Source organism: Scyliorhinus canicula, chromosome 17 (genome assembly GCF_902713615.1).
Source record: "Scyliorhinus canicula chromosome 17, sScyCan1.1, whole genome shotgun sequence".
NCBI classification, from domain to species: domain Eukaryota; kingdom Metazoa; phylum Chordata; class Chondrichthyes; order Carcharhiniformes; family Scyliorhinidae; genus Scyliorhinus; species Scyliorhinus canicula.
In genome coordinates this window covers 28,756,115-28,779,628 of record NC_052162.1, presented here as the reverse complement: position 1 = coordinate 28,779,628, position 23,514 = coordinate 28,756,115, and the positions used below count along the sequence as shown (strand labels likewise).

The window sequence follows — 23,514 nt, the reverse complement described above, 5'->3', positions numbered from 1 at the left end:
AACAGTCACAGTTTAAGCTCATCTTTGCTTTTATTCACATGGGACATTTAAGTACTTCTACGTCATGTAAAATATCAAAGTTTCTTTTTTCCTTTCCTGCATTTCAGTGGAGATTCTAAAATGGTTAAGGTCCTGAACAGAAGATTAAAGCCTCAACCCTTTCCTGAAACTCAAGTTTCTTCTACCATTCACAGTCAATGCAAAGTGATTGTTGAGCGCAAACTCTTCCCTCCCTTTGGAGGGCCCCTCAAACATCAGGTAAAGGTGTGCGAAAGAGCAGCAGGAACAAACGAACTAGGGGTAGGTTTAGGCAATTCGGCCTCTCGAGCCTGCTCCGTCTTCAGTACAATCATGGTTGATCTCATCCTAGCCTCATCTCCACCTTCCTGCCTGCTCCCCATAACCCTTCATCCCGCTACTAATTAAAAACATACCTATCTCCTTCTTAAATATTTTGGTGTTCCGGTGTCCACCGTACTCTAGGGTAGAGAATTCCACAGATCCACAATCTTTTCAGTGAAGTAATTTCTCCTCATTTACATTTTAAATCTTCCACCCCTTATCTTGTTCGGGAATGTTCAACATAGGGAAACATCCATAGGAGTTGCCGCATTCTGCCAAGCAACAAGATCATGACTGATCTTCCTCACCTCCACTTTCCTGCTATATCTTCATATCCCTCCCTCAGTACCCCTAGTTTCCAAAAATTCTATCAATCAATCTGACTTGGATGTTGTCACTTAGTGACTGAATCTCCACAGCTTCTGGTGCAAAGAATTCGAATGACTCACAATTATCTGAGTAAAGAAATGTCTCCTCATCTTAGTCCTAATTGCCACCCCGATACCCCAAGACTGTTCCCTGGTTCTAGAATTTTCAGCCAGGGGAAGTAGCCTCTCAGCATCTATCCAGAATTTTATATATTTCAGTGAGCTGTCACATCAAAGGAGACAGCAACAGGGGTGAAGTGATGGAGGAAAAGTTGTCATTTGAACTGGCAGTGGATCAGAAACATCAGATTGCTCTTTCCCTTCCTTTGGAAGACCTTTGTGACTGAATGGGAATACTAAGAAAAAGAGAGGGGGATTAGGAAGGAAAATTAACTCAAAAGAAAAGGTGGAGCTCCTCTCATGGTTTAATGGCTCAGTTGCAAACTGCAGAGTCAAGTTCGAACGCATTCTTACAGAGGCAGAAGACTCCAGACTGACCCTGGTTACCATGAGTGCATTTCAACTGTCCTCAACACCTCCATTCCCGGGCATTGGAAATGAAGAGTTGGAAAAGGAAAATCCGCTCGTCTTTAGTGACTCCTGCTGGGGAGTGCCATGCAAAAATAAGGCTGTACAGTAACACAAAACAAATGGCCTGTGGTGTAACCCCATTCTCCCCCACACACCATCTCTCCTTCTCTCTTTCTCTCTCGCATGCACACATTTGCTTGACTCGCAATTTGAAAGATGGCTCCTGGCCAGGATATCAGACATGACGCCACCACCCATGAGGCCATACTCCAGACTGAGGAACACCGTCAGGATTAAAGGAAAATTTGAATTGATAAAATATAAGGGGCACCCTCAGTAAAAAAAAAGGCGACATTTGTTCTGCCATTTAACTGGTTGCATTTTATACTGTAGGAACGAGGAGTTGGCATGACTACAGTTTTTTACATTTATCTTTCTTTTGATACAATATTTCTGGTTCTGCACAGCCTCTTTTAATTAAGTTTTAATTCTGTTCTCAACTCTACATTCACTGTGCTAGTCAAAATATTTCTGTACTTGCTCTCAGAAGGAATCCTATATTTATTTAATGTTTGTGGGTTTTTGTGCTTGCACTGAAGTTGCCTCAGGATATGATTTTGTTTTAAAATTGAGAGTGTTTCTTGATGAACTCTTTCCTTCCCACTCACTTCAGTTTCTGTACTGATTTGACTGAATCTTGCTTTTCGCTATCAGCGTTTTATTATTTGTGCTTCAGCTGGGAGTTATTCTACAACAAAATCAAGGTATGGCTTGTATTATCCCATTGCTAACTGCTTCTTGTTGTTACTTTTATTCTCAATAATAACAGGAAGGTTTTTATTTTCTGGGTGGGGGGTGTGGGGGTGGCAGGGAGAATTCCCTCACACCTTCAATATTCGACAATACACTGTACAAATGCACAGTTCCATCTGGACTCACAACTTGATATCCAGCTCATGTGTTCCCTTGCAGATGGCGAGCTCTCGCGAAAAAGAACTAACACACCATTCAATCATTCTCTTACTGCGAGTCAAAATGCGACTATTTGCTTTTTCTCTGCACATAACTGGCACAACAGGATTATTATTAACATGGGAACTGGTTAATGAGGGTGGGAGAGAGGCATGGTGGAGAGAGAGAAAGAGAGAGAGAGAGAAAAGAATCACTCAGACACGGAAAGGTATTCAAATAGTTAAACAGGGTGAATGTGCAGCATGCTGCAATGACAAAAGCTTAAATCGGAAGGAAAAAGAAGAAAACATTTATGAGTAATTACATTAATGCTGTCGCCCATTCAATCGTTACACTGTCAGAAGACACACTGTGATAACCACTGCATAAATGCTAGCACATTTATATCATGAACACACCCAACACAATAAGCCCCTGGTGAGCAGGTAGAAAGCACGGTGTCTGTGGTGGGGTGGGTGCAGGATTTCAAGAGCATGAATTTTTAAAAGCTTATATCTGTAGTCATAATGGGAAGCAAACTCGCTTGCAGATTTGACTGGGGAGGAGAGAGAGTAAATGAAAAACACCCAACTGACTGCACCCAAGAGCCAAATGCAAAAAGAAAACTAGTTTTTCTACATGTCATTCTCATTATTAATGCTGTTTGGGGATGGGCAGACGGCCTGGCAAACACTGGCCTCTGCATATACGCTTTCATAAAAATCCATGCCAAGTGGGATCAAATTGAAGCCCCACAAATCCACACACACGCTGTTAAGTATTACCTGTAAATGGGGGGCATGCCATTCTTGCCATTTTAAATCTTTTCCACCTCCACTGCATAACAAGTTTTTTTTTGCCCTGAGAACAGACCTCAGCTCATCCAGCTGCTTTCTTTACATTTTCCTCTCGCACCAGCTTCTGGCCTCAAGTCTTGTGTGAGAGAAATCCTCAGTACTCCACTGCTGCCTGATCGGAGCTGGGCAACGTTGTCATTTATTGATCCCAAATGATTGGCTGAGCCCAAATCAGATACTGTCATTGGCGTTAATTTCACGGTGATGTCATCCTTCTCTGTGCCCCCTGTGATTGGCTAACCGACCGAGCAGCTGCTTTGAGCTGAAGGACAGTTGCTTGCCTGAGGTATAAAGCTCTCAGTGCGGTTCTGAATCATTGCTGGTTGCTGTGGAAACCTCGCGACTGCCTTTCCTCCTTAACCAAGCATTTTACAGCCAGATTTGCAGGAGGCCATGATCTAAAACATGGAAAATGATTAAGATACGGTGAATAACTAGGAAACAAGATAGTGCACCACAGCAAAGGAGTGGCATATCGAGAATATGTAATAGCAGTGGAACTTCCTCATGTCTTCATCGTGGAGAGCACAGCAGAAAAGAGATTGCATACCTCAGAACGCGAGATATATGGGGCGGGATTCTCCGTTTCTATGTGTTGACGCCAACGCAGAATTCGTGGACTTTCACGACAGAAAAACTGGCGCCACATCTGGACCGATTCCCCGACTATTAAGGGGCTAGTACCGGTGCTGCGTGGAACACAATCGATTCCAATAAAAAACGGTGCGGGATTTGACGGGTCCGTGATTGATACTCTGACAAGCTGCAGCCGTACATACACATTGCACTCCCCACACACACACTTATCCCAGCCAACAAAATGACACTGGTTGTGCTGGAGCTCGCCCATACAGCTGATGGGTCGGCTGGGGCCAGAGAGCCCCCTGGGGGGATGCCCTGGGGGGACCCCTATACAACCCTTGGCCCTAAGTTCAAAGTGGGCTGTTAGCAGTGAGTGCAGCTGCATGGCTGCTTTGCCGGCTGCAGCAATGGTGTTCCGTGCCCAAGCACCCTAACCCCACAGCCTACCCCCTGGCCACCACCCGCTACACCCCCCCCCCCTCCCTGAAGCCCCCCGGCCAGCAGCACAACTGTCAGTACACCGTGGTGATGTTGGACTCTTTCTGTACCCCCTCTCTCTCCCTCAGCAGCTGCCACACCCGTTTCCTGATTTTTAAAAGCACAAGTGAACTGCGCCGTCGGGAACTCGGCCCATCGGAGGTGGGCATTGTGGAGACCCTGGAGAGTACCGGGTTGGGCCCGCTAATGAGATGCAAACGGTGTTTACTGTAAGCCAGTGTTCCGGAACGCATTGACGCCACTATCGAGCTGCTGGAACACTGCGATTTGGCGTCATATAAATGCCTACGCGACTTTTGCGTCGGAACCGATTCTCTGCCCCATCGCCTTTCCCGATTTCAGCGTCGGCTAAAGGAGAATCCCGGCCATAGTCTCGCACGAGAGCCGATCTGTACACAACGGAAGCTATTGGCAGATGAAGGGTGCTGTTGGGAATCCAGTAATTTGCTGAAATGGAAATGATTAATCTCTGAGTCTAGGTAGTGAATATTTACAAAATATTAATCTGCAGACAGCACAGTCAAGTCTGAGCCATTGTCCACTCATTCGCATTACCCACGAGGAGGTCCGTGGATAGGAGTGAGAACTTTGGCTGGTTGTTCTCCTCTGTGGTCTTGGGTACCAAGATTATCGGCCATTCACTGGCCATCACTTCAATTGAGATCAAGTAATCTGGCATCTGGGGATAATAATTCCCTCAGGCCCGAATACAGAATAGCGATGCACAATTAACCCACGCCCATCACTTCCAATTAAGGTAACATACATTGTACTGCCTGGCTCATTTGTATGATTGCAGGTTGCAGCTAACACTAAGCACACCGTTGTGTGGCTGCGTCTGAGGAGCTTGTCTGCCACCTGCACCTCTTTAAGTTGTAGGGATCATTTTAACTGGTGCAGGTGTTGGATGTCATTCTAGAAGTCAGTTTGAGCTGGGTCAGACAATGGATTGGCACAACAAGGGACCAGGTTTCTCCAATGTAGCACTGGAGATCTTAGTGCAGGAGGTCAATAGGAGAGATTCCCCCTATCCGCAAGGAACCAGGATGTCCTCCAGACAAACTGAGGCTCAGTGAGACCTGATAGCAGTCACAGTAAGTGGCAGCAGTGTAACCCTGAGGACTGGATATAATGCTGAAAGGAGCTCAGTGACTTCACACAAGTAGTCAAGGCCAGTGAATGTGTTGTCAAATGCTACATTCTCCCAACTGCATCACCAGTCTTGTACACCTTGCTTAATATACCACCTCTCCTTCACTCACCTACCTATACCTCTATCAATCAGGCCTGATACCTAATATTCGCAGCCTCATGTCACCGAGTTACAACGGCTGCAAGCTTCATGCTCACATTTCACAACTGGCACACGCTGCTAGCTATTAAACCACAACAGGCACATCAGCCAGACAGATTGCAGCGCACTGAATGACACACTTCCCTTTCCCTTGCAGGAAAAAGTGGCGCCAGCTGAAGGCAATTGGTGTGGGGCAGGCATGGCTGCATTTCCTCACCCCAATGGAGGAGATAGTGCTTGCCATCGTTACAGTGACCACGACTGAGGCAGAGTTGAAGGGATCCAAGATGGTTGCAGACTGCTACAAAATCCACCTCCTTCGCACATCACACCATTCCCCTCATCACACAATCCCTTCTGATTCACAAGCTGCAATGATGTAAGTATTTAACTCCTGCTGCCCCCCTGCTCTCCTCACTGCAACCCAGCCTTGTGCCTTTCCCCTTTTAGATACCCAACAACTGTAACCTTGCCAGGCAGAGCCGCAGAAGGAAAAAAAAAGTTTAAAGAACAACCAGAGATTGATGGTGATGGAACACTGTCCTCGATCTCACACTCGCAGCCACCAGTTAAGACCCTGACATTGACAGTAACGTAGAGATGGGATCGATCTGTACGTGACGAGGCGTTGGGCATAAGTGACCTGCAGTCAGGGCAGAGGGAAAGGGTAGAGCAGATGTCAGCTTAATGGAGGGCAAAGTTAACATTTGGATTCTGCTACAGCGGACGCAGGTGAGGAATTTGATGGGGGTAACCTACATGAGAGAGCTGACGGGTTAGCACTCAGAAGTGCTCAGTGGATTAGCAGGCCAGCCTGAAGCCTGTGGCCATTGCCAAGGAGCATGGAGGTCTCCTGCACCAATTTGCACAGCCAGGGCTTTGTGCAGAGCTTGCAGCCCATCTAATCCAATACTGACACAGTGGCCAACTCTATTACCACGGTGGTTGATCCAACCATGATGCAGCTTCTGGTGGCTGAAGACAAAGCACTGTGAAAAACAGGCACTAAGGGAATGTACAAGGCTGATTAGTGGACTTTGGAATGGAATATTGGATGGTTTGTTTGAAAATATTGCTTCAGAATGTTTCTCTTGTGATGGCTTTTAATAATAATCTTTATTATTTTCACAAGTACGCTTACATTAACACTGCAATGAAGTTACCGTGAAAATCCCCTAATTGCCGCACTCCGGAGCCTGTTCGGGTACGCAGAGGGAGAATTTAGAATGTCCAATTCACCTGACAGACACATCTTTCGGGACTTGTGGGAGGAAACCACAGCACCCAGAGGAAACCCACGCAGACACTGGGTGAACGTGGAGACACCGCACAGACAGTGACCCAAGCAGGAATCGAACCTGGGACCCTGGCGTTGCGAAGCAACAGTGCTAACCAATATGCTTTATTTCAGCATTGTGGCCAAGAGTGCTGTATAATGGTCAGTAACAGAGTCTCGGTAAAGGGTGGAACTGCTGTTTAATAGGCAATTCCTTCGCCAATACAATAATCAGATAACAGCTCCCCAGAAAGGGGGTACTTTTGTTCCCTCCACCCTGCCTCCTCAGCCAGGCAGTGAAAATATTGCTTAAGCAATGGTCTGTCGAATGATGTTTCATGTTGCAGCATGGCACCTATTATATGAACACTGACCATTTGTGCATAGATTGTACAGCAAAGTCATAAACCATGTGGTCAGTGAACGGGGTCACACAGGAGCCACGCTCCAGACTTAGCAACGATATCTCAGATGCTGATGTCGCAGTGGACAGCTGCAGAATGAAGTCATAACGGGCACAGAATTGAATGAAACATGGTCGCAAACATTCAGGAAGTGGAACCCTGTGTGGTTGCAGCACATCTCTGAATTTACATTCAGCGCTGGCAAAGAAGTATGTGCGCGTAGTCAATGTCACGATCCATGAGGATGCCCAGTATCCTGGCAAACCTCTGCCTGCTTCTGTCTGGAAAGAGAGAAGGCAATGCACTCCTTTACACAAGGCATCAGTCACCACCCCACCCCACCCCCATACAAAGTTGGACAGCAGACTACAAGATGATGTCGTCCCATGTTCCAGCCTAGATGGAGCCCAATGCAAAGTTGTTCATCGCCACTGTCGCCTTCACTGCCACTTGCATTGCCATCCTGTAGCTAGCTTGGAAGCTATAGGTTTTTCTGCATACATCTGAATGATCCTATATCCAGCTCTACCAACTGACCCGAAATGGAGCCTGGGCATGGCCTGCACTAGAAATGGATCTGCATGGCACACGTGGCATTTTGGACACATTAAAGCATTTTTTGTGCCAAAACTATGGCTGCTGATCATCCACATTTTGCAATCATTAACTTTTGATTTGCATTGCAATATGAAAGAGATGCATATTTATTTATTAATTCAATTATTTTCCTACATACAGGAGGGAGATAGAGAACCAAGTGGAGTGGTGTAACGACAACAATCTCTCCCTCAATGCCAGCAAAACTAAAGAGCTGGTCATTGACTTCAGGAAGCAAAGTACTGTACACACCCCTGTCAGCATCAACGGGGCCGAGGTGGAGATGGTTAGCAGTTTCAAATTCCTAGAGGTGCACATCACCAAAAATCTGTCCTGGTCCACTCACATTGACACTATCACCAAGAAAGCACAACAGCGCCTATACTTCCTCAGGAAACTAAGGAAATTCGGTATGTCCACATTAACCCTTACCAACTTTTACAGATGCACCATAGAAAGCATCCTATTGGGCTGCATCACAGCCTGGTATGGCAACTGCTCGGCGCAGGACCGCAAGGAACTTCAGGTAGTCGTGAATACCGCCCAGTCCATCACACGAACCTGCCTCCCACCCATGGACTCCATCTACACCTCCCGCTGCCTGGGGAAAGCGGGCAGCATAATCAAGGATCCCTCCCACCCGGCTTACTCACTTTTCCAACTTCTTCAATCGGGCAGGAGATACAGAAGTCTGAGAACACGCAAGAACAGACTCAAAAACAGCTTCTTCCCCACTGTCACCAGACTCCTAAATGACCCTCTTATTGACTGACCTCATTAACACTACACCCTGTATGCTTCATCCGATGCCAATGCTTATGTAGTTACATTGTATATCTTGTATTTTCTTGAATTTTGGTTAATTCCCTTTTCCTCCCATGTACTGAATGATCTGTTGAGCTGCTTGCAGTAAAATACTTTTCACTGTACCTCGGTACACGTGACAATAAACAAATCCAATCCAATCCAATACAGCAAAATAAAATGGCTACTACATCATCTTGGTGAACTCAGTGAAGAAATATACACTGAAAATATCAGCAATTGCCCAGTTTGCCCAACCCAAGTGAATTACAACTCCAAAAAATAAATTGCAGAAATCTTTCCAAGTAGCTAACTGCAGGAAACAAATCTTCAAATATCTGCAAAAGGTAATATGAAGAAATAGTAACAGAAGTAGTAACAATTTTCATTCAGTTTTATTTTTGTTATCTGCAGGCCGTTTTACATTAAACTACATTCTGCTTACGAGATGAGTTGGATCAAACACCAAGGTGAGATAGAGTGCTCCCAATGTCTATTTGCATTGGATGTATTTTCCAAATTCAATGTACTCTAGTTATCAAATTCTTCAATATCTGCAAAGTCCTACTGTCTGTGCTGCCCAGCAGAGGTGGGCAACCTGCTGCCGGAGTCTACACCCTGCCCATCTGGGTTCTGAGTGTGCCCCACGAGACATTTTGTTGACCATTGCCCTCACACCGCATTGCCACATTCTGATTACTGTCCATGTAGATTTTTTTTCTTGCCGGTCTGACTGAAGGGATTCGCACGTAAAGCCAGGTGAAGTGAGTTGCGTGCTGATTGCTCACAACATTGATTGTGTGAGCCATGTGCTCCTTTTACATCCAAAGTGTAAATAATAATTTTGTTTTTACCATTTGAAGTTGAGGACAGTTCTATTAATATATAAATGATAAAGAATGTTCTATAACTTGTGAAATATTTGTTGTGTACTAAATGTATTCAATCTTATTCATGGGGTCACGGTTAGTGAACAGGCCTGATTTCAATCTTGCGGCCCACTGAGATGAAGGAGGGCCACTCATGCGACCAACTCACTAGACTAGGTTGCCCATCACTGCTCTACAGTCTACACACCGGTGAAGCAGTTGAGGTTGAGAGAACAGTATCACTATAGTATATAGTATTTTAGTATCGAGCGTATAGTATGTTAGGCTTTATTAATACGGGCATTGAGTACAAGAGTAAAGAGGTCATGTTGAACTTGTACAAGACTCTAGATGTTAGGCCTCATCCAGAGTACTGCATCTAGGCCTGGTTGCCATATTTGAGGAAGGATGTGAAGGCATGGGAGACAGTACAGAGGAGATTCACAAGAATTATTCCAGGGATGAAGAACTGTAACTATGAGGATAGATTGGAGAAGTTGGCGCTGTTATCCTTCAAGAAATGAAGGCTGACAAGAGACTTGATAGAGATGTTCAAGATGCTGAGAGGTATGGATGGGTAAATAGAGAGAAACTGCTGCCACTCAAGACAACAACAAGAACTAGAGGGTACATTGTCAAAAGGAGTAGAAGGATATGAGGACAATTTTGTTCATCCAGAAAGTTGATGTCTGGAACACACTTCCCGAGAGGGAGATGGAGGCAGATTTGATCAAGTTATTCAAAAGGGAAATCGATTGCTGTCGGAAAATGTAAATGTGCAAGGTTACGGTGATAAGGCAGGGGAGTGGGACTAGGTGGAATACTCTTTCGCAAAGTCAGGACAGATCCAATGGGCTGAATGGCTTCCTTTGGCACAGGAAAGATTCTGTGAAGCTGCAAGTGTGTCAGAGAAGCCAATGCTCCTCCAGCTCAGTCAGTGAGTGATCCATATGAACAATACAATGACAAAACATCCCATTAATATTACATTTTTATTTAGCTCAACGACTACAGTTGAATATTCCTGACAGCCAGTGGTATGCTTGCTCTTGAATATTTAATACCCTTGTGCTCAGCAGTTTCATGTCAAGATGGGTTGGATAATGGGAAACTTTCAAATCACACTGCACTGAAGATCTTATTGGCATCTTCTCCTTCATGAAACTAATCAGTACTGCATCCATTTTGGAGAGGGTCGATCAGAATAACTACCCCAGCAATAGCAGAGATTGCTGCCATCATGTCTTTTTTTGTTAAAGATTTAATTTCAATGCGTTCACACCTTGGCTGCATACTTCAACTGAACAAACAGAGGACGATTACGGGTATCCACCAGTCTCAGGCTAGTTCGCACAAAGTCTTGCTCCTTTCCCTATTTCCTGCTGGCCAACCAACAGCAGGACCTCAGCTGGTTTGGGCATCGGTGAAGAGGAATCACAGACAGAGCGTCAGGGTTCAAACTAGATGTTGCACTCAGTGATAATCTGTGGGGACAATCCACTAACCAGCACATATACCTGACCCATCAGTCGCTTTAAAGGAACCTTTGTGGCATTCACACACAAAGTGGAAAAACATTCTACTTTGCCATGCACACAGGTTAAGAAAATGTTTACCCCCGATCGTGCATTGGTAACAAAATGCTGAATCGATTGAGGCAAACTAATTAAGCCGGATAACAGGGTGTCCTTTCACACAAGAAACACCCATTATCCTATAAACCAGTGGTGGGCAACCTACAGCTTGGGGTCACTTGAGGCTCATCAGGGTTCTGAGTGTGGCCCGTGGGACACTTTGTTGACTGTTGCTCACGTGAAGGGTCCCCACATTCCGCTGATTGCTGTCTTGTTGGTTTTTCTCCTGCCGGTATGACTGAAGTGATTTGCACGTAAAGCAAAGGCAAGTGAAGTGAGGTGCATGCTGATTGCTCACTACATTAACTGTGAGAGCCGTGCGCTCCCTCGGCGTCCAAAGAGTAAATATTTACACTTGAAGTTAGATTGGACTGGATTAGATTTGTTTATTGTCACGTCAACCGAGGTACAGTGAAAAGTATTTTTCTGTGAGCAGCTCAACAGATCATAAAGTACATGAAAATAAATTAAAAGAAAATACATAATAGGGCAACACACGGCACACAATGTAACTTCATAACACCGGCATCGGGTGAAACATACAGGGGTGTAGTGTTAATCAGGTCAGTCCATAAGAGGGCTGTTTAAGAGTCTGGTAATAGTGGGGAAGAAACTGTTTTTGAGTCTGTTCGTGCGTGTTCTCAGACTTTCATATCTCCTGCCCGATGGCAGAAGTTGGAAGAGTGAGTAAGCTGAGTGGGAGGGGTCTTTGAGTATGCTGGCTGTTTTCCCCAGGCAGCGGGATGTGTAGACGGAGTCAATGGATGGGAGGCAGGTTTATGTGATGGACTGGGCTGTGTTCACAAAGTTTTTTGCGGTCTTGGGCTGAGCAATTGCCATAGGCTGTGATGCAGAGATAGGATGCTTTCTATGGTGCACCTGTGAAAGTTGGTAAGGGTTAATGTGGACATGCCAAATTTCCTTAGTTTCCTGAGGAAGTATAGGCACTGTTGTACTTTCTCGGTGGTAGCCTCGACGTGGGTGGGCCAGGGCATATTTTTGGAGATGTATACCCGGAGGAATTTGAAGCTGCTAACCATCTCCACCTCGGCAGACAGGGGTGTGTACAGTACTTTGCTTCCTGAAGTCAAAGACCAGCTCTTTAGTTTTGCTGGCATTAAAGGGATAGATTGTTGTTGATAGTTCTGTTAATATAGAAATGATTGAGCATTTTCTACAGTTCGTTGTGAAATATTTGGCTTTTATTAAATGTATTCCATCTTATTCAAGGGTCATACTTAATGAACAAGCCTGATTTCTAACCTATGGCCCATTGAGATGAAGGAGGGCCACTGACGCGGCTTACTCACTAGCCAAGGTTATCTACCATTGCTGTAAACATTCACATTACCTGGTCTTCCCAAACTATGAAGGAAATTGATGCAGTGTTCATACCCTTCATTAATTGGTGTTCAATTACAGTACCTTTATTAAACCATGTGCATGAACATCTTTAAAAAGTATCATAGTATCTCTTACTTCACCTACAGAAGTAGTTTTTAAAAATATATGTTGTAGTTAATATAGATGCAAAAATGAGGTCAATTATGCAAATTATGCAAGGAATACTGACTGTTTATATTTTTCTCCCCACTAAGTAAAGATAACTGGAGCCCTTCAGTAACAGCAAAATAGTTAATAAAGTTACGTTGTCCACCCCACCCCCCTGCCACCACCACCACTACTTTCACTTATCTCAAATCCGACTCCCGGTACTTTGCTGCTTCTCTCCCATCTTCCTGGCCATCTTTCCTATGGGAAAGCCCTTGTTTAAGAAATAACACATGTCTCCTTCTGTTCAGATACCGGGCGAGATTCTCCAATAATGGGGCTATGTCCCCATGCCCGAGGGAAAAAGGGCACGAATCACTCCGGACTTTTTTCTAGAAAGTCCAGAGTGATTCTCCGTTTTTAAGCGGGCTAGCAGGGCCCCGGAGTAGTTCTCGCAGCTCCCACTGACGATTCGGGGCCCTGCACCTCCGGCCACAGGTCTGCGCCTGTGCGCGGCGGCCGCCTGCGGCTCCGGCCCTGCGAGACATGGCAGACACACACAGCGGACCGCACCGAAGAAGTAGGCCCCCCAGATCGTGTGTGCCCACCGATCGGTAGCCCATGATCACGGGCCTGGCCATGGAAGCATCCCCACCGGTGACGGATCTCCCGCCCCCCACCAGGACGGTCACCTCAGCCTCGGCTCCAAGCTCCCACCAGGTGGAACCATACATGAGCCACGTCGGTGGGAACTCGGCCGGTCATCCATGGAGAATCGCCGTGGGGGCCTCTTTCAATGGCACCTCCATTGGTGCCACATTGACCGCACGCGTGCAACTGGCGGCACTTCTCCGGTCCAGGTCCGATTGCAGTGCGGAGGCTCGGAGAATTCCAGCCCATCTATCTTCCTTCTTAATCTGTTCTCACCCTCTCCCTCAAAACTGTCACCCTGCCTCAGGGCAGGATTGACAAAGGGCAATTAGGGATCTGTTCAAATCCCTTCAGACCCTGCATAAGGGCCCATAGCATAAGGCCACCTTGATGAAAGTCATCCGTGATGTCTTCTTTGTCTGTGACTGTGATGTTTGGCCTCTCTGCAGCAATCAACATTGTTGATCACCTCATCCTCATTCACTTCCCCTTCCTATCTGTCCAATGTGATTAATAGTTTCTTGTTCAGCTCCTACCTCAAACATCCACCCTTGACCCCTCCTCTTCTGTCATGACCGTGCTTCCTTATGCTGGCAACACCCATTTCTGCATATCTATTGCTGCCTCTCTCAGTTCTGAGACTCCTCCAATACTGTAAAACTGCCGCCCCGGGCATTAAGTTCTGAATGAGTTATAAGTTCCTCAAGAGGATCAAAGTTAATGTTTTCAGCCCTTGCTAAAACCTCTGAACCCCTGCCACCAACATCATCCCCTTCCCTTCCCGAATGCTTGATCAGGGTGAATGGTCTGAATGCAACATTGGAGATTATTCAACTCAAGGGTGAGCTTCAACCCCCTTATCCTATCCTGCAATAAGATTGCATCCTTTTACGTCTGCAACACTGTTCACCTAGCCTTGCATATCTCTGCCACCTCTAAAGTTGATCTCAACATCCTTTTCAAACTCCATTCACCATGGAATCCAAATTATCCAACACTGAACCACTTTTATCCCCTCCCACAATCAGCTAATTGACTCCATTTACACCAATCTCCCTCTGCTTTGTGTCCCTGAGCTGATGAATTTATCCATCTATAAATTCCAAAGCTCTACAGCTTTCTTCGGTGTTGAATTTGCTCTTGCATCCTCTAGTGTTCTGAAAAATTCAAACTGTAGTGAAACCTTTGTACTAAACAGAAAGGAAATACTGCAGCAAAGCACCTCTGGACACAAAACGGGAAACAAACTTATGGGTCTGAACTTTCTCACATTGTCACCCCATGCCCAATTACTTACCTCAAATTTTTCTTCAACCCTATCTCGCCTGACCTTCCGACTCAGACTTTCAGATTTTGTCGAATTTACAGTGCAGAAGGAGGCCATTCGGCCCATCATGTCTGCATCGGCTCTTGGAAAGAACACCCTACCCAAGCCCACACCTCCACCCTATCCCCATAACCCAGTAACCCCACTCAACACTCGGGGCAATTTTGGAAACTAAGGGCAATATATCATTTTTTATTTTTTTAAATAAATTTAGATTAGCCAATTATTTTTTCCAATTAAGGGGCAATTTAGCGTGGCAAATCCACCTACTCTGCACATTTTTGGGCTGTGGGGGCGAAACCCACGCAAACACGGGGAGAATGTGCAAACTCCACACGGACAGTGACCCAGAGCCGGGATCGAACCTGGGACCTCAGCGCCGTGAGGCGGTTGTGCTAACCACTAGGCCACCGTGCTGCCCAGGGCAATATATCATGGCCAATCCACCTAACCTTCACATCTTTGGACTGTGGGAGGAAACCGGAGCACCCGGAGGAAACCCACACAGACACGGGGAGAACGTGCAGACTCCGCACAGACAATGACCCAAGCCGGGAATCGAACCTGGGACCCTGGAGCTGTGAAGCAATTGTGGTAACCACTATGCTACCGTGCTGCCCAGGCGGGATCCGGGCAATGCCACGTGTCCCCGGGCCAAGTATCGAAGTGTAGCTGAGTCAAAGAGAAGGAGGTCACTCCCCTTTTTTTTATGCAGCACTAACTGTAGAGTGAAATTTAAAGGACCTTAACAGGCCAGGAGGAAGGTACGTATTTAAGATAAGTGGACAGGATTTTAGTGAAGCGGGGGGAGCTATGAAGTTGAGAGTAGGGGGGCTGTTAGGGCCAAGCCTGCCCTGGGAGAGGAAGGTTAAGGGGGCGTTCCATGCGGGTAGAGTAAATCTCCCAGGGGCGTTGGTCGGTGTCTGTGAAATAGTTACTCAGAAGTTAGAAGATGTTTTAATTCTTCTAAATTTCTCTTTTGACGTAACCGAGTTGGAAACATCCAGAGCTTGGAATTTAAGTCGCATTCTCAGATGATTTCCCAGAAGATGTCTGCACTTGTGGGAAATAGCCATGCAAACCCTTCCCTGTGAAGTTTCGAAGGGAATTCCCCAGCACATCTTTGGGGCACATCGCCAATACATTTCTGGGGAGCGCAGAAGTTAGGAGCCTAAAGTCACGGTTTAACGGGTTCGAGCGTGTCAGCTAAATAGCGGAAGAGACCAAAATCGGGATCTGCACCGGGCATGAATTGGTTCGCGATCTAACCGACCCACTCCAGTTGGTGGGTTCCAGATCTCGCACAGACGCAGCGAGGCACCAACTGACACCAATTAAGACCAATCTCTATCTCATTAGCAAGATGGAAGACCAATCTAATGACCTCCCGAGAACTAACCGGCTCCCCAGCGTGAAATCACGCAGGCACCATTTAGCACTCGTTTTTAAAATGGGAACCTGGCGCAATGGCTGCTGAGAGGGACCGAGGAGGTGAGTAGCCATTTCCCCTCTCCGGAATGCCACCCAGGGTCACTGGAGCTGCTGCTCCACTTCTCACGGGAGGGAGGAGAAAGCCACTTAGCTCTGTTAAACCATGACCAAAGCACTGTGGGTGTACCTACATCATATGGACCACAGTGGTTCTAGAAGGTGACCACGGCCTTCTCAAGGGCTCTTAGGGATGAGCAGTAAGCGTATTTTTAAAAAATAAACCAAATTCAAATTCTCAAGATCTAATTTCATATTGTGCAGATTATTACCGTGTCCCCTTTATATAGGCACTGCACAGCCACAGAAGAAACAAAATCAAACAATGTTCTCTGCACTCACTTTTGGTCACATATAGCCTACTCATACTGCACAGGCCCTTTAAATTTTTTGGTGTGGCCAAACACATACACGGTATCTTAAAGGGACCGACTTGTGCTCAGTCTGCACAGCCACCTCTGGGTCACTGTGCGGCCACCCAGCTCACAGAGAACATTGGAACCAAGTCTTACACTGAACTGCTATGCAGAATTGGAGTGGAAGCTGCTAGTTATGGGAATTAGGTTGCTTGTCATCACTGACAATGATGTGCATAATTTTCCAATGCTCAGACACTGGCACGATACTAAACATATATTACAGGTAGACGATACAGGTCTGCATCCATTCTTCACTGACTAAATGACCAGTCTCAACATTAGTGCCTCGGGGAAATGCAAGCAGAGAGGGTGCTTGGGCCACACAGCAGGCTGCAGGGAAAAAATGGGAAATGCATTTTGATTGACGAGGCTGGTTTCCAACCCGGACAGAAGTCAGAACCTCCAATGTACTGGGCTAGGGAAAAGTACAGTAAATATTAATCATAACCTAGTGATTGCAATCCAATGAATACAGTGGGGAAAACATGTCCTGTGCTTTGCTTTTCAACTCCCAGACGTAAGCAGCGGATCACAGAGACGTCCTGGGCTGATACCTGTGAGGAATGACCATGTGGACATGCCACAGGGTGGCAGATGATGAACTGTACCCAATGCCTTCAGCAGTAGAGCAGCAAAAAAATATATATTATCCCAGCTTCCGCTCATCTGACATTGGGCACCATCTGCTTGCCCACCTGGCCAAGAAGAAACATCTGAAACTGCAAACAAGGCGAACAAAATGCTTCGCTGATAATCAGGATGACATACAAACTAACTACAACCATTAAACAAGTAGGATTAAAACTAGTTAGTCCATAGCCAGCTCAACTGTTACTAATCCTGTTCTTTATACGCCACCTTGAAATGCACCGTCTTTCTCTTTATTTGATCTGCAGCTCTCAGGGACAGTCTTAAGCCTTCAATTCTCTAAACTCACCGTCTGCGAACAACTTTGAAACTGTTGTCTCCTCCCTGTGACCTCACTGCTGCAGGGATGCAGTTGTACATGGATTCATTCACTAACTCATTGCCGCGGTTTTGGAAACACATCAATGGCTGCTGCTTCCAACACCATCACCACAGCAAGCTGCATCAATAAGAACTGATACTCTTAAGCCGGCAACTGAAAATAGGAAAAACAAGAAATAAATAATATAGGGCTACTGGGCTGCATCTCAGCTGAAGTGGAAAATTGTGCTGTGACACTTGCCTCAGCTGGACGGAAGCAAAGGAATCGTTCAGAATTCCCATTCCACTCTGCTGCTCAGTGACTTTGCCTCAAAAATGCAACAATATTGTTTGTGAGATCAGGCGTGGCCCTAATGCCACAGACGGTTGAACTGTCCGACAGTCATTGTCTAAGCATTGTGAAGCATACCACAGTGAGTCCGATCCTTCAGGTAAGATGGGGGGGGAATAATTTTAATAAAATATACATAGGAATACTATTTGATAAAAATCTATCGATGTGTTAAGTTTATAAGGAGACATTAAAAGGTCACATGTAGTTCGAACCCTCCCTTCAGGAATACACAGATCTACTTTATAGCCACCCCAATAAATAATTCAATTACCTTCTTGGAATTAGAGGTTTAATGTACCAAGCAAAGCCATTTGGGCTGAATTTTCCCAGCCCCGTGGTGATGGGCTGGGAGGTGGGTTGGCAGGAAAATAGTGGAGCCTCCCCAAAATGTTCCTGCTGCCTGGATAATTTCTCCAGAGGTGGGCCGGGATGCCTATTAATTGCCCACTGGAGGTGTGCAGTCAATTTCAATAATTAAGGCTCCAATTAAGAGTAAACCTTCCACCTCACCCAGCAGCGAAGAGGCTCCCTGCTGTGTGGGGAGGGTGCAAGCTCCATGGAGGTGGCCTCCCTCTGACAGGCTGGGGTTGGGAGGGTAGGTAATCGGAGCTGGAGGCTACAAGCTCGGAAGAGGGAGTCATTAAAACAGGCTGCACCTGCGGCCCAAACGTACAAGATGCCATTCCAGAAGAGAGACGACAAAAGGTAGAACTGTGACCTATAAGTGACCTTTTAACATCTTCTTAGAACTTAAAAAAAAAATTTAGAGTATCCAATTCACTTTTTCCAATTAAGGGACAATTTAGCGTGGCCAATCCACCTACCCTGCACATCTTTGGGTTGTGGGGGCAAAACCCACGCAGACACGGGGAGAATGTGCAAACTCCACACGGGCAGTGACCCAGAGCTGGGATCGAACCTGGGACCTTGGCGCCGTCTGACTGCAGTGCTACCACTGCGCTATCGTGCTGCCCCATCTTAGAAACTTAACACATCCATAGTTTTTTCTTAAATTGTATTTTCCGAGAAATCTTTCTTCCCTCTCCTGAAGGGTCTGACTCACTGTGTCGCTACTTCCATTTTGAGGTGCCTTTGCCATACCTGACCTGCCTCAGCAGCACCTACCTCTGATGGTTAGACTGCTGAAGCTTTCAACCTGCCAGCCCTGCGTCAAAGCCAAAAGTGGGGAGAGCCTCCCCATTTTCCTTAATGGGTCACTGTTGTCTATTTTATATATCTATGCAGAAGTGACACTAATTACTAAGCGTACAATGACTCGTTTTACAGAGCTTTCATGCAATGCTTTAAAACGTCAACAGCATGCTTCAGCTCTAGCTTCTGTGTTGTCAGTTTACGTCTCTGAGTCACCATACCAGGCTTAGCTAATCAAACACAGTGACATCAATAGTAAACAGGTTTAGCATAATCAAACACAGAACAATTGAATCATTGAGCACCACAGCCGTCTCCTGGAAAATAGCCCCAGAAAATCTGGCCTCCGGCAAGCGTGAACCCGGGATTCCCATTTGATCCTCACTTCAGGATCATGGAGCCCAAGGGAAAATCTAGCCCTATGATATTGCCTCAATGGAGAGTTAGCGTTTTTTTAAAAATTTGCACAAATGTGAGCATTGTTGGCAAGATTGGAATTTACTGCTCATCGTTAGTCCCCCTGAGAAAGCGGTGGTTAAGTCATGGAGTAGCTATTGAAAAGAGAGCTGCCAGGAGGAAGGGATATTTGCCAATCTGAGTTAAGCTCTGCTCTCGGTCTGTGTGTCGGATTGTGAGGGCTAAAGCACTGTCAGTTTATTTTTCAAAAAGGATTTATTTAGATTACGCCTCAGTTAAACGGTTTGAGGCATGTTTCTACTTCTAACATGCTATACAAATGGTTGTCGATGATGTTATATCCAGAGAGGAGTTTGATCACAATAAGTGTGTGACTCCACACAGTCTGGTCATTCTCCAGCTTCATCCAAGTCCTCATTCATCACTCAGAAGTTATGATTTCCTCACCGCGTTTACCGTGAACACCTCAAAGGCTATGTTTTCACATAAACGTCTGTTCACTGACTTTCCAGCGAGAACTGATTTTTCTCCCCCTCCTTTTTTAGAAGAGCAGAGGCCAATTTGCTGCATGCTTCAATCGACACCGCTACCCCGCAGCGCCCCCCCCCCCTCCCGCTCCCGCCTCTCACCATACTTAGGTGAAACTATAGGCACCATCTTATCTGTGTACTTCGGTATCCGTTTGCTACATTCAGCCACTAACTGTCCATTTCGTTTTTATTTAAAAGAAAAGCATGCCTTTATGAAGCTTAAAGTATATACATTATAAATTAAATTGAATTACATGAACCAAGTCCAGTTGGCACATGAAAAAGTTTGCCTTCTATATGCCAAATCCACAAGCCTGCTTTGCACTAAACTGCAGATGTTGGGTTCCTACGACACGGGAAAGAAACTCAACACTGTATTTTAAAATGTAATCCTTATTACTATTTTTATTTTAAATGAACTTTCTTTGCTGAACAAAGAAAATTAAGAGGCCTGCTACTCGTCACCTGATCACAGGGTTGGTCACCTGTCTGGGAGCTATCCCCAGGAATTTCAGGGACAAAAAGAATAATTTGCTCTCTTTCTGTAACATTGAACCTCGTTATGCCTAGAGTGCTACTAACAGACTTTTGATTTGATTTTTGATTTTGATGTAATTTATTGTCACATGTACCGAAGTCCAGTGACAAGTATTTTTCTGCGGCCGAGGGAACGCACAAGTATGTACATTGTAGACAAAGAGAATAATCAACAGAGAACATTGACAAATGCTACATCAACAAACAGTGATTGGTTACACTGGGGAACAAGGGGCCAAACAAAGCAAATACATGAGCAAAAGCAGCATAGGTCGTCGTGAATACTGTTCTTCCAGGGAACAGATCAGTCCAAGGGGGAGTCGTTGAGGAGTCTTGAGGCGACTCATTGTCACATGTGACTGTTCAGACCAATTTCAAAGAAAACTACATGATGTTGTTTGCATGTAGAACATAGAACATAGAACAGTACAGCACAGAACAGGCCCTTCGGCCCTCAATGTTGTGCCGAGCCATAATCACCCTACTCAAACCCACGTATCCACCCTATACCCGTACCCCAACAACCCCCCCCCTTAACCTTACTTTTATTAGGACACTACGGGCAATTTAGCATGGCCAATCCACCTAACCCGCACATCTTTGGACTGTGGGAGGAAACCGGAGCACCCGGAGGAAACCCACGCACACAGGGGGAGGACGTGCAGACTCCACACAGACAGTGACCCAGCCGGGAATCGAACCTGGGACCCTGGAGCTGTGAAGCATTTATGCTAACCACCATGCTACCCTGCTGCCCCCAAATTTGATAAGCCAATCTTGCTAGCCGAGTCAGTGGATCTGCCAAGACAATGGCTTCCCCATTGCCAGGCCCTCAATGTCGAGGACAACTCTTATCAACAACTAATGACTGAGACATTATTAGTCCTGAAACCATAGCCAATTCTAGATGCTGGATATACATCCCTTTTGAAGTCATTGTGGTAGAAGAGAGTGACATGTCCCAAGCTTCTGGACTTTTTGACAGTTTAATATTACACATCAGCCTTTGCAAGCAGATTGCTATCTTGACATCAACTGATCAGATCTCCACCAGCCGGGCTAGGTAAGCAGTCTCAACTCCACAAAGCCTGCTTGATTCAAAAAGACTGTCCCTTCTCTCCTGATCATAACACAGATTCACTAACTTGAGGATGTAACTGTATCGCCCAGCAAAAACCAAGGTGCACAGTCATTGTGCTTATGGGAAAGTCACCCAGATATTTCCATTTCCAACAGATAATTCTGGACAGGCAGCTAAGCCAGCTCCCAAAGCCAACAATGTCCTAATTCACATAAGCTAATCAAGGTCTGATGGCATCATCAGGCCCAGGTAGTAACTTCAGCCTGGGTGGAAACCCACCATAGTCAGTGTAGTAATCCACAGGAGGCAGGAGTTCCGTCACCACACCAATATTTATTTACAATAACGATATTACAGGAGCAGCTACAAACTGTGCTGCTAGCAGTCCAGTCAACTTAAGACTGGCTCACAAAGCCTACACAGGTGATTATATGGGCCCCCTCAATGAGCTATCATTGAGGGAGCTCATACTCCAATTGGCCAGCCAATAAGAGTTCATTACAGTCAGCATTTTACAGTAATTCTGAAGTACACATCAGTCATGATTTGAAAGATTGGCAGAACAGGCTCAATGGTCTATTCCTGTTCCTGCATCACTGAATTGAATAGGGTACAGAAACTCCATGGAGTGACAATCAACATTGGTATTGTCACTCCGCTCCCTTTATACCAAAATCGGGAGGTGCACATTTCTTACCCAGACCAATGACCCGGGCCTGGTGGGAAATATGCAGCACACCAGCTCTTGCATCCTTCCCATCCAGTGCAGCTCCAGTGGCCTTTCCATCCAGTGCAGCAGCTCCAGCGTCTTCCCGTGCGTCGCAGTAGCTCAAGCGTCCTCCCCATGCAGCGCAGCGGCTCCCATGTTCCTCTCATGCAGCGCGGTAGCTCCAGTGTCCTTACCATCCAGCGCACCAGCTCATGTTCTTCCCGTACATCGCAGCAGCTCCACTGTCCATCCTGTGCAGCACAGTTGCTCCACCATCCTTCCCATGCAGCGCAGTAGGTCCAGTGTCCTTCCCATTGTAATGGGCCAGGGTTTAGAGAACCCCAAAGTGTATCATGGAGTTCACCTGACCCACAACTTTAAATAGATTGTGGTATGGGGAGCACACGGCCACTCTACAGGTGTGGTAGAGCAGAAATAGAAAAGTATTTTGTAAAGCAAAACAATGTTTATTCTATGAACTCAAGTTAACCTTTTTAAAACGTACAGTGAACATCTTAACAACCATTAATTCAAATACAACCCCCAAAGAATACAACACTAAGTAATCCTTTAAGCTTTTCTTTTAACATCCATAAAAAAACTAAAGAAACTAAAACACACCCTGCAGCAAACAGCCTAAAACGAAAGTAAAAAGCTGACAGACAGCCCAGCTCCACCCACTCTCTGGCATCACTGTAGTAATAAACACCCATTTCTTAAAGGTACTCTTGCATGACACCATGCAGGGCAGCGGCTCAAGCATCCTTCCCATGCAGTGCAGCTATCAATGCCTGTCCCTGCAGCACAGTTGCTCCAGCGTTCTTCCTGTGCAGTGCAGCAGCTCCAGGTTTTTTCCCCATGCACTGAAGCAGCTCCAGCATTCTTCCTCTGCAACACCACAGCATCGGGGGCCATTAAGACATGGCCCTTTTGGCGCCATTAGCAGGAAAGAAGGCAAGTGGGCAGGAGGGTTTGGGGACGGGTATTCAGGGAAGGGGGTCAGGAACAATTCACGCACAGTCCTTGTGTGAAAACCTCCTGGGAAACCCCAGCGCATCTGGTACCCCCCCCCCAGAGAATGGATGGTCTGGGCTATGAATAACAACCTTTGACCAGAAACAGCCTCCTCGGAAAACTCCACTAACATGCTGCAGAATGATTATTGTAACACGTTCATATTGTCGCAGATGCTCTGCCTGCGTAAGTAAAATACCTGAATAGCTTCTTGGTCGGAGGTTGCGGGAAGGGTTAATCTTTGTACACAAGTTGAGGTGCTGCCATTTTCTTCTATACTAAACGTGCAGTAAGATCATCAACCGTCCCTTTACTAACCCTGTGGGACACTCTCCTGCTTTATCTGCTAACAATGGGATTGATATGTCTGCAGCAGTTCTCCCAATCT

The 23,514-nt window shown here is 46.0% G+C and overlaps 1 protein-coding gene across 7 annotated transcripts in view; it reads right to left on the bottom strand.

The window, feature by feature from the left end:
- LOC119952389 (serine/threonine-protein kinase PAK 3) overlaps positions 1–23,514 on the bottom strand; it is a 264,771-nt gene that overhangs the window by 142,025 nt on the left and 99,232 nt on the right. For 5 of the 7 annotated variants that reach the window (XM_038776099.1, XM_038776103.1, XM_038776104.1 and 2 more), the window contains exon 1: positions 2,978–3,203. The exons of the other annotated variants lie outside the window; for them this stretch is intronic. The gene's annotated coding sequence lies outside the window, so the exon portion shown is untranslated. Of the gene's footprint in view, positions 1–2,977; positions 3,204–23,514 lie in introns of those variants that run through there. 7 annotated transcript variants of the gene reach the window in all.